The following is an 8,977-nucleotide window of genomic DNA, read 5'->3' as shown; positions in this document are numbered from 1 at the left end:
TGCCCAAAGTCACATAGCTATTATGTCACAAAACCAATATTCAAACCCAGGGTTGCTGCGTCCACTAAATCACAAGTTGGGATGGCTAAAATGGGCAACACAAAGCAACTAATGATAATTACTTTTTCTCCCCAAATAGAGGAACTTTCTCAGTAAGCTCCCCATGTGTGATTTGCAGTTTATCTTCAGATTAATGATGATTGCTCTCCCATTAATATTTCTGAATATTACTAGTGACTGGAGGAAATTTTATTGGCTGCTGCAGTTCATTGAGAATTAATTGATATGGTACACTTACTCTACATGAACTTGGAAAAAAGTATATCAAGTGAGTGATTTAATTCACTTTATGCTAATTATAAATTATGCCAGGCAACATTAGTAAGGATGAACTTGCTTCCAATGTGGATATTACACATGTGTGCAATCTGTCCCTTTGACACCCGTTAGCTTGGTGACTTTGGCTGAAGAGCACCTCATATAAGTCATTAAATGGGAAACTATGCCCATGTTTGCAATGTAGGGTGTTCTTAAACTCATTAGGACAGGAGAAGGCAGCTGAATGAACTAATCATCTTTATTTGTAATTTCACTTACACTGGGAAAGCCCATCCCCATATGAGATGGTTTCAAAATGTTTCCATCCACCTTTTTTTTTTTTAAGCCATCTTATAAGTATTTCATATTTTTAAGCCATCTTCTAAGTATTTCATAAAACTGAAAAGTAAACGCACTGGTGAGGGGTGTGGAGGGTAGAAGGGCAGAATGCTTGAAAGGGGAGGGAATGGCTGCCAAATAAAAGGAAAAATGAAAGATGACTTTAGAAACTGCATGTAATGAATTACTAGTTGAATGTTAAGACCACATCATAAAGACCTCCTTCATTCTCATTTCCTGTTCAATATTGTTGATGACTGGATTCCTCCCGATGCTCCCTCTATGTGCAAAAGCCCCCTCATAGTTTTATTAAAAGAAGTCCATCAGAATGGAAGATAGTTGTTATGCAGGAGCAGTCCTTCACATAATGGGAGATGGCATTTCTTTTCCAGCTCTTGCTGCTCCGCTGGTTCTAATAGCAACCTGGAGCTCAATTTCCTCCTCAAGAACATTGCATTTCATGTGGAATGTCAATTATTAAAATGCAGTGTCCCGTATCTTACTTTTCACTAGATGAATTCATTTGCAAAACTTGCTAATTTATGCAAATGATCCTTAACCGGTAACTGCCTGGAATGTATTTCACAATTCCTAGCCCTTTGGCAGCTTTGAAACATGGAGCCAGGGACGGAAAGGCATTACTGCTGAATTTGTCTGTCAGCTCTGTCATCATTACATTGATTATGGCATCTTGTTTTAAAAAGCAGCCCTGGATAAAAATAGGTTATTAAGTGCAAGCCAACAGCCCTGGCTGAAAAATCTGGAGATTAAATTAGAGATAAAGCAGAATGGGACTATCTGATACCTACATCTCCTGACATGGCTGAGTAATGTTCACAGCTAATGTCTGCTTTTCTTGGAGAAACTAACTGGTTAATAACCCATGAAGGGTCACTCTGCACCTGACTCACACATTTTCAAGCAGATTTAGACAAGAAATTTCTTTTCATGTGCAATGACCCAACAGACCTGAGTTTCAATAAAGACAAAGGCAAAACAAACAAACATCAACAGCATTATTTTTACTTTGATCACATTTGCTCAGAAGCCAAAATACCTTTAAGTGTCTGTGTGTGCATGCGTGCGTACATTTGCATGTACACACATGCTTCTATCTACATGAGCATTCACAAATGTATCTTAGAATCATAGATTGTTGAACATGAAGATACCTTAAAGATCATGTCAATGTTCAAAGTCTCATTTAAACAGAGTATGTTTCTATTTGCAGGGCCATATTGTATTCAAGTGCTCGAAATGACACAGAGCAAGTTTTGCCCCAACTCGGTATGATTTCCTGAGATACAGCCTTTTGTCCGTGAGATACTGTACTGAAAAAATAGCTTGCTGCAAACCTGAAAACTGTTTACACACATACACAAACACACACACACCTTTTCTCTCTTGAGTATGCCAAAAGGAAGTTTTAGATGACAGATCTGATCTTTGTGTTTGGGGAATATGGATCCCATATCCTTTTTAATATAGTTCTCTCCTCTACTCAGATAGGTTGATGGTGAGTAGCCCAAACCCCATCTTTTATAACCCCGTAATCGTAGAAGACCAACGAAGTCACAAGATATTACCATAAAGAATGAAGCATCTTTATGTACTAGTCTGTGCTCTTGAGAGCAGTTTGGCCCCAAACCTGGGCACCTAATTTTGAATCTAGTACCAAGATACACCTAGACTAGGCTACAGTGTTGATTATACCTCTCTTCCTCTACAATATTTATTGCACTTGCTTCTTTCTAATCCTCAATATTTGAACCTTACTCATTTGCCTCAACAGGGGTATTTTTGTATGTATCTGGTCACATGCTATTCATGCCACCTCATTCCCCCTTGCTCCAGCTTTCTCCCTCATTTTATATCCACATCGGTTAAGTGAGCATGGGACTGTCCTAATGTATCTAAATGAAAAAGAAAAGAACTACAGTTTGGGAAGTTAACAATCATATTTTTTCCAAAGGACCTGTCTCATCTCTAGAAGATTAAAAAGTACATATTTAATTACTCATGTGAGTTCTGTTCCTTGGTATCTTACAGAGCTATGTCTCTTTAAATCTACTGTGGAAGATATTCCTTCTGGCCCATAGGATGCCAAAATGACTTGATGATTTATTTATGTAGAGCTTGGCAGACTGGAGTCCAGATTGTGGCTGAAGCTGAATTTTATGAGCCTTCCCCTAGTGAGTATATTTTAAAATTATATAAAAAATCTTTTTTTTAAAAGCCAGATAGAGTTTGGCACTAGTTTCAGGTGATTATGATCAAGAAAACAGAAAAAAAAAGAGATTGAAAATAAAGTTTTAAAATAAAACATAAATATTTACCAATTGAAGACATTTATTACTAAACAAATTATAAATTGTTTTAAAATGATAACTGAAAATCCTTCATTTTGGGAAGAATAATGTGGTAGTGTTTGAACTGAATATCATTTCTTTATACATCTGTTTTCAGGTTCACCTATTGATTCACAGCTGGATAATCAGAAATTACAGGAGCAAACAGACCTGGCGAAACAATTTCCAAACCTATTTTCCTCCTGTACATACTTTCCAAAAGTGAAAAATATCAAGGCCAAAAAGGGAAATAATTTGTTAAGGGCAGAAGGAAGGATTTCAACAAAGGAATAAAGGAACAGAGTCACTGGGGGAGTCAGGTGGAGGTTTATGGGTAATGAAGATGGCGCTGTGCTTTGACATTCTAAACTTAAACCTGACGACTGCCAGTGACCAGCTCTGTGAATGTGGCAGTTTATCAAACTTCAGAGGCTTCAGTTTATAGGCTTTGACATCTGGCCAGAGCTACAAGGCTTTTTCAAAGTGAAATAAAGGGTACTATGGACAGGCAAAGGATTAAACTCTGGTCAGTTTAAATATTGATAATACTGTCAGACTTGGTGAATAAATTGGTCACTAAAGTGCTTTTTCCTCTCTTTTTTATTCTCTGTAATAAGGGATTATTCTCTCATTATCTTTCCCACTAAATCCCTCCCCACTCCCTCTTCTCTTTTACTGTGGAAGGCAGCACCATCCTCCCAGTTCCTTAGGCTTACAACCCAAGTGTCATCCTCAGCCCCCCATGTTGAATCTGCTGTCGAGGCCTATTGATTTTACCTTGGCAACATCTCTCAAACATGCTACCTTCTCTGCTCTGACACTGCCATCACCTTGGTACGGGCCCTCTTCACCTCCAGCTGTGTTATTGCAATGGCCTGCTAGTGAATCTGCTAGCCTCAAGTCTCCCCTCACTCCAATCCATTCTCCAAAAAGCCGTAAAAGTGATTTTCCTAAAAGTACAAATCCAACCATGTTTTACTCAACTACTCAATTATCTCCAGTGGCTCACTCTTGCCTCCAGGATTAAGTATAAAATTCTCTATTTAGAGTTCAAATCCTTTCCTGACCCAGCAGCATCTACCATTCCAGTCTTTTTACCTCTTACTCCAGGCCTTGTATGCTTGGATAAAATACTACATCTCTTGGCTCCGAGCATTTTCTCTGGCTGTCCACCATGCCTGGAATGCTGTCCCTCTTCATCTCAGCCTTCTGGCTTCTCTGGCTTTCTTCAGGCCCCCAATTAAATTCCATATTCTACAGGAAGCCTTTCCCACCCCTTCTTTATTTAGTGCCTTCTCTCTTTTAATTATTTCTTAGTTTTCTTGATGTGGTTGTACATATTTGTTTGCTTGATGGTTCTTCTATCAGAATGTGAACAAGGACTGATTTTTTGGGTTTTTTTTTGCCTGTTTTTGTATACCCAGTGCTTAGTATAGTGCCTGACACATAGTAGACACTTAATAAATGTTTATTGATTGGTTGGTTTGAGTGGGAAAGAGGGGAGCAATAAACTGAGAAACTGAAAAGATGGAAAACCAGAAGAAATCATAAAAATATTTTTCAAGAATATAAGTTGTAGAATATAAGCTCCTTGAGGGAAAGGATTGCTTCATCTTTTTCTTTGTATCTATTTGTAATACCCAATACAATGATCTGCATGTAGTGGCTCTCAGTAAATGTGTGTTGAATTAAAAAAAAATAGAAAGCTTACTGAAATTAAGTATTTTTTTTATAACTAAGACATTTCCCCCAAACATGAAATTCCTCAGAAATTCAATACTTAGAAAAATAATTGGATGTAATTAATACCATGTAACAATTATTGAGTGTTGAAAACATTTTCTGATTATAATTTATTGGGTACTAGTAATGCTCAAGTTATTGCACAGAACATGAAATTAGACACTTTTCCTTCCTATTGAATTCACAATCATAAGTTAATGACAAGACTCGGCACTCTTCAAGCTGAGCTGATTTCATCCCAGTGCCATTCATTCTATTGTAATTGTTATTTTTATAATTATTGTTAGTAATGATAACAACAACTATAATATAACTCCTACTGAGTCAGTCCATTCTTTCCTCAGTGTCCAGCCATTTAGGAAAGACTTTATAGTAAGATTTATTTAGTATTGCCTAGAATGTACTTGAGCATTATTTTGAATTAAAGACAGTGTCAGTTCATTACCAAAAGGTGACAGGGAAAAAACATTTCAATCAATCAGTCAACAAGCATTTTTAAGCTCCTACTATGTGCCAGGTACTGTTTCCTGGCACTAAGGATATGAAAACAAAAATGAACAGACTTCATGGAGCTTACATTCTACTAGGGGATATCATGTGTATAAAAAATAAGTATAAAGAAAATATAGACAAAATAAATGCAAGCTAAATTTTTGTAGGAGAAAGCCCTAGCTTCTGGGTAGGGGGAAGGTGGGGAGGTGAGAATTGGGAAAGGTTTACTAAAAAAAAGGCTTTAGTCACAGTTTTAAAGAAACAAGGAATTCTAAGAGATGAAAGTACAGTGGTAGTACATTCCACGTGTGGGAGATATTGGAAAGCATGGAGATAGGAGAAGGAGGGTCATGTGTAAGGAATAGCAAAACTTTTATTCGACCCGTCAATATTTGTTGTTTTTTATAAAGGAACATTTACTTAAATATATAGCAAGAACAAAATTACTAACACTTCCCCCAACACTTCATGGGCATAATTTCCCCTATACCAATTTGATCTTGAGTGGGGAAAGGCAGAGATTAGGTTCAAAATTTAGTTCTTGGACAGTCTGAAAATAAATAATGTTTTATCAAGGTCCAGGGCTACCATAAAGCTGAGGATTATTCATAGCATTGATTCAACCAAGTTCTCATACAAAGGTGACATTGGCTTCTGCTGGGCTGTAGTACTGAAGGACATTTCATATGATTGCTCCATGCTGGGCTGGATGCAACACCCAGCTTGGAATCCTGGATTCTCAGATTCCTGTGGCTCATACTGCCCTCCTTTGAAATTCCAAAGGTCAAACACTGTTCTCCTTCAAACAACTTCTTCTTTTCTTCCTTCTCCTTTTCTTCTTTTTCCTCCTCCTTCTCCTCCTATTTTTATTATTTTATTACCTATGGCTTTCTCCTAATCCAATGTATAACTTCTGTCTAACAATAATAGTAATAATATAAATATAAGGTTTTATATATTATCTTGTTTTTTATTTATACTTGAAACAGACATTGATCATATATACATGTATGGATTTTAAAATTGTGTTACCCTGTTTTGTTATTATTACTTATAATAATAGCACACTCATCAATAATCATAGTGTTTTAATGTTTTCAAAGTGCTCTGCATACGTGATATAATTTGACAACTCTCCTGGGATTATACTACAGGTTCAAAGAAAAATAAATAAAGGGAAGTTTGAGGAAGGAGAAAGCATTGACATCTGTGGGAGGGACAGGGAAGGCATTCTAGAGAAGGTGGTACTTGCTTTTAAATATTTTTTCTGGTTGAGTTATTGAGCTCTTGAGCACTGGGGTTTTAGGGGTTTTCTGTCACCCACAAAGGTATGTGGACATATGACAGCAACAAAGGCTAAGAGAAATTTTCTCCCAATTTGCTGCAGTTATGTAGAGCAATCATAGAATGATACAACTTTGGAAGTGTAGGATGAAACTTAAACAGACTCACTTGATAATAGTCAGACAGTGTGGTGCCGTGGACAGAGGGCTGAACTTGGAGTCTTAGGACTTGAATTCAAATCCTCACTCTGCTATTTACCACTTTCATGATTTAGGGGAATTCATATCACCTCTGTGGGTCTCATTTCCTTTCCCTGTAAAAAGAGGGGTTTAGACAAGATAAACTCTTTCCTTTCTTCTAACTCTTGATCTGTGATCCTAGTGATACTGCTTTAAATTGACACCATTTTATTCTTTACAAAGAACTTCATGTGCATTGCTTTATACATTATCTTAATCCAAACAGATATACCTGCAAAGTCGGTAATTTGTATTAGATCTATAATTTCACTGGATCCCATACCTAATTATTCTTTTTCAGTCTCTTAATGCCAAGCTTGTGCATTGCAGCCTCAGGATACTTTCCTAAGGTTCCAAACTGTAGGGTCATACATGTTATGAATGTGATAGTGTTTTATGAGGGTGAATCAATAAGCTGAGGTGAATTTATCTTAAGGGTTCTTGAATTCAAACATATAAACAAAATGCTATTAACTTTATGTTGTAGAAACTAGATATGCCACATTATTAGACATAGTAGGAATAAGGATAGAGACTTCATCTTAGATTGCATTACTATAGGAAATTCCCCCTTCCAATGCAAGTCAGTACCTTAGCTGTTACTTAAAATCTGAGATTCTAGAAAGTTGCCCAGAGCATTGAAAGTCAAATGTCTTGCTCATTGTCAAACAACCAAGTATGTGACAGAGGCAAGATTTGAAGACCCATATTTCTGACTCAGCACACTTCATCTACACATGGTAATGAGAATCTATAGTGACATATATAGACAAATTCCAGGAAAAATGGAAATCTATCTTGTCTCCACTTGCAATAATGATTTGTGGTAATAAGCTCCCATTGATAGAATTTGAGGAAGTTCTACCAATTTTGTTCCTAAATTACCACTATATTGTTCTTATTGTCCGGTCATTCAGCTGTGTCAGACTCTTTGTGACCCCATGGATGCCAGGCCTTTCTATCCTCCATCATCTCCCAAATCTGTCCAAGTTCTTGTTCATTGTTTCCATGGCACTATCTATCCATCTCATCCTCTGTCTTCCCCTTTTCCTTTTGCCTTCAATCTTTCCCAAACCAGGCTCTTGTCCAAAGAGTCCTGTCTTCTCATTATGTGACCAAAGTATTTAACCTTCAGTTTAAGTATTTCCATTTCATTTTTAAGCTCCAGCTTCCAGTCATTACTATTTTAGAGTTTAATATTACAAAGGGTGTCTGTACTTAGGATGGGTCCCATTTTTACAGGTGACACATACTTGGGCTATTTGTAAATGATGCTAAAAATACGTTTAAAAGTTAAAAAGAAAAAAAAACTGTTGAGTCTGTCTAAACCAGTGTTATTAAACTCAAATAGAAATAGATCCCTGCTAGCTGCCTATTGATTTAGAAAACCACTAATTAACATTATCTGTGTTGTATTGTATTTTTATTTTGTTCAACATTTTCCAATTACATTTAAATCTGGTTCTGGGAGTTTTACCAGTGCTTGCTGCCTGGGCTTTGAGTTTGACACTTCTGGTTAAATAGGTTAACTAATTGGTTTGACTAAAATAACCTGTTGCTTGTCCATTGCTGTGTCATTGATAAAGCTATGAATCTGTCCAACCATTCTGGAAAGCAATTTGGAATTGTGCCCCAAAAGTTACTGAACTCTGTGTTCTCTTTGATCCAGTGATACCACTACCAGGCTTATACCTCAAAGGCATTAAAAAAAAGAGGAAAAGGACCCACATATACAAAAATATTTGTGGCAGCTCTTTTTATAGTCCAAAGAACAGGAAACTAAAAGAGGTGCCTCCCCACTCCCCACAAAATGGGCTGTGGCTGAACAAATTATGGTATGTGAATGTAATTGAATACTATTGTACTGTAAGAAATTATGAAAGAGATTATTTCAGAAAAACCTAGGAAGACTTGTGTGAACCGATATACAATAAAGTAAGCAAAACCAGGAGAACTATTTATACTATAATAACAACATTATGAAAGTGAAAAATATTTGAAAGACTTATGAACTCTGGCCAATATAATATTCAACCATGATCAGGAGGACCAAGCCTGAAGCATGAGGAATGCTACCCACCTCCTGACAGAGAGGTGATGGACTCAAGATGCAAGATAAGACATTCATTTTTGGACATAGCCAACATGAGAAATTGTTTTGCTTGACAATTCATATTTGTTATAAAGGGTTTTTTTTTAATCTTTTATTTTTCT

The 8,977-nt window shown here is 36.6% G+C and overlaps 1 long non-coding RNA gene across 1 annotated transcript; it reads left to right on the top strand.

Moving 5' to 3' along the window:
* Nucleotides 1-275: 275 nt before the first annotated feature.
* Nucleotides 276-3,590, top strand: LOC114045666. Its single transcript, XR_003569418.1, has 3 exons — nt 276-328; nt 2,707-2,849; nt 3,124-3,590. It is a non-coding gene; the product is annotated as an uncharacterized LOC114045666 (long non-coding RNA).
* The last annotated feature ends 5,387 nt before the right edge of the window (nt 3,591-8,977 follow it).

Source organism: Vombatus ursinus, unplaced genomic scaffold (assembly GCF_900497805.2).
Source record: "Vombatus ursinus unplaced genomic scaffold, bare-nosed wombat genome assembly UNPS02014779.1, whole genome shotgun sequence".
NCBI lineage: Eukaryota > Metazoa > Chordata > Mammalia > Diprotodontia > Vombatidae > Vombatus > Vombatus ursinus.
Note: the sequence above shows the minus strand (reverse complement) of the source record. Positions and strands in the feature narration are given on the sequence as shown.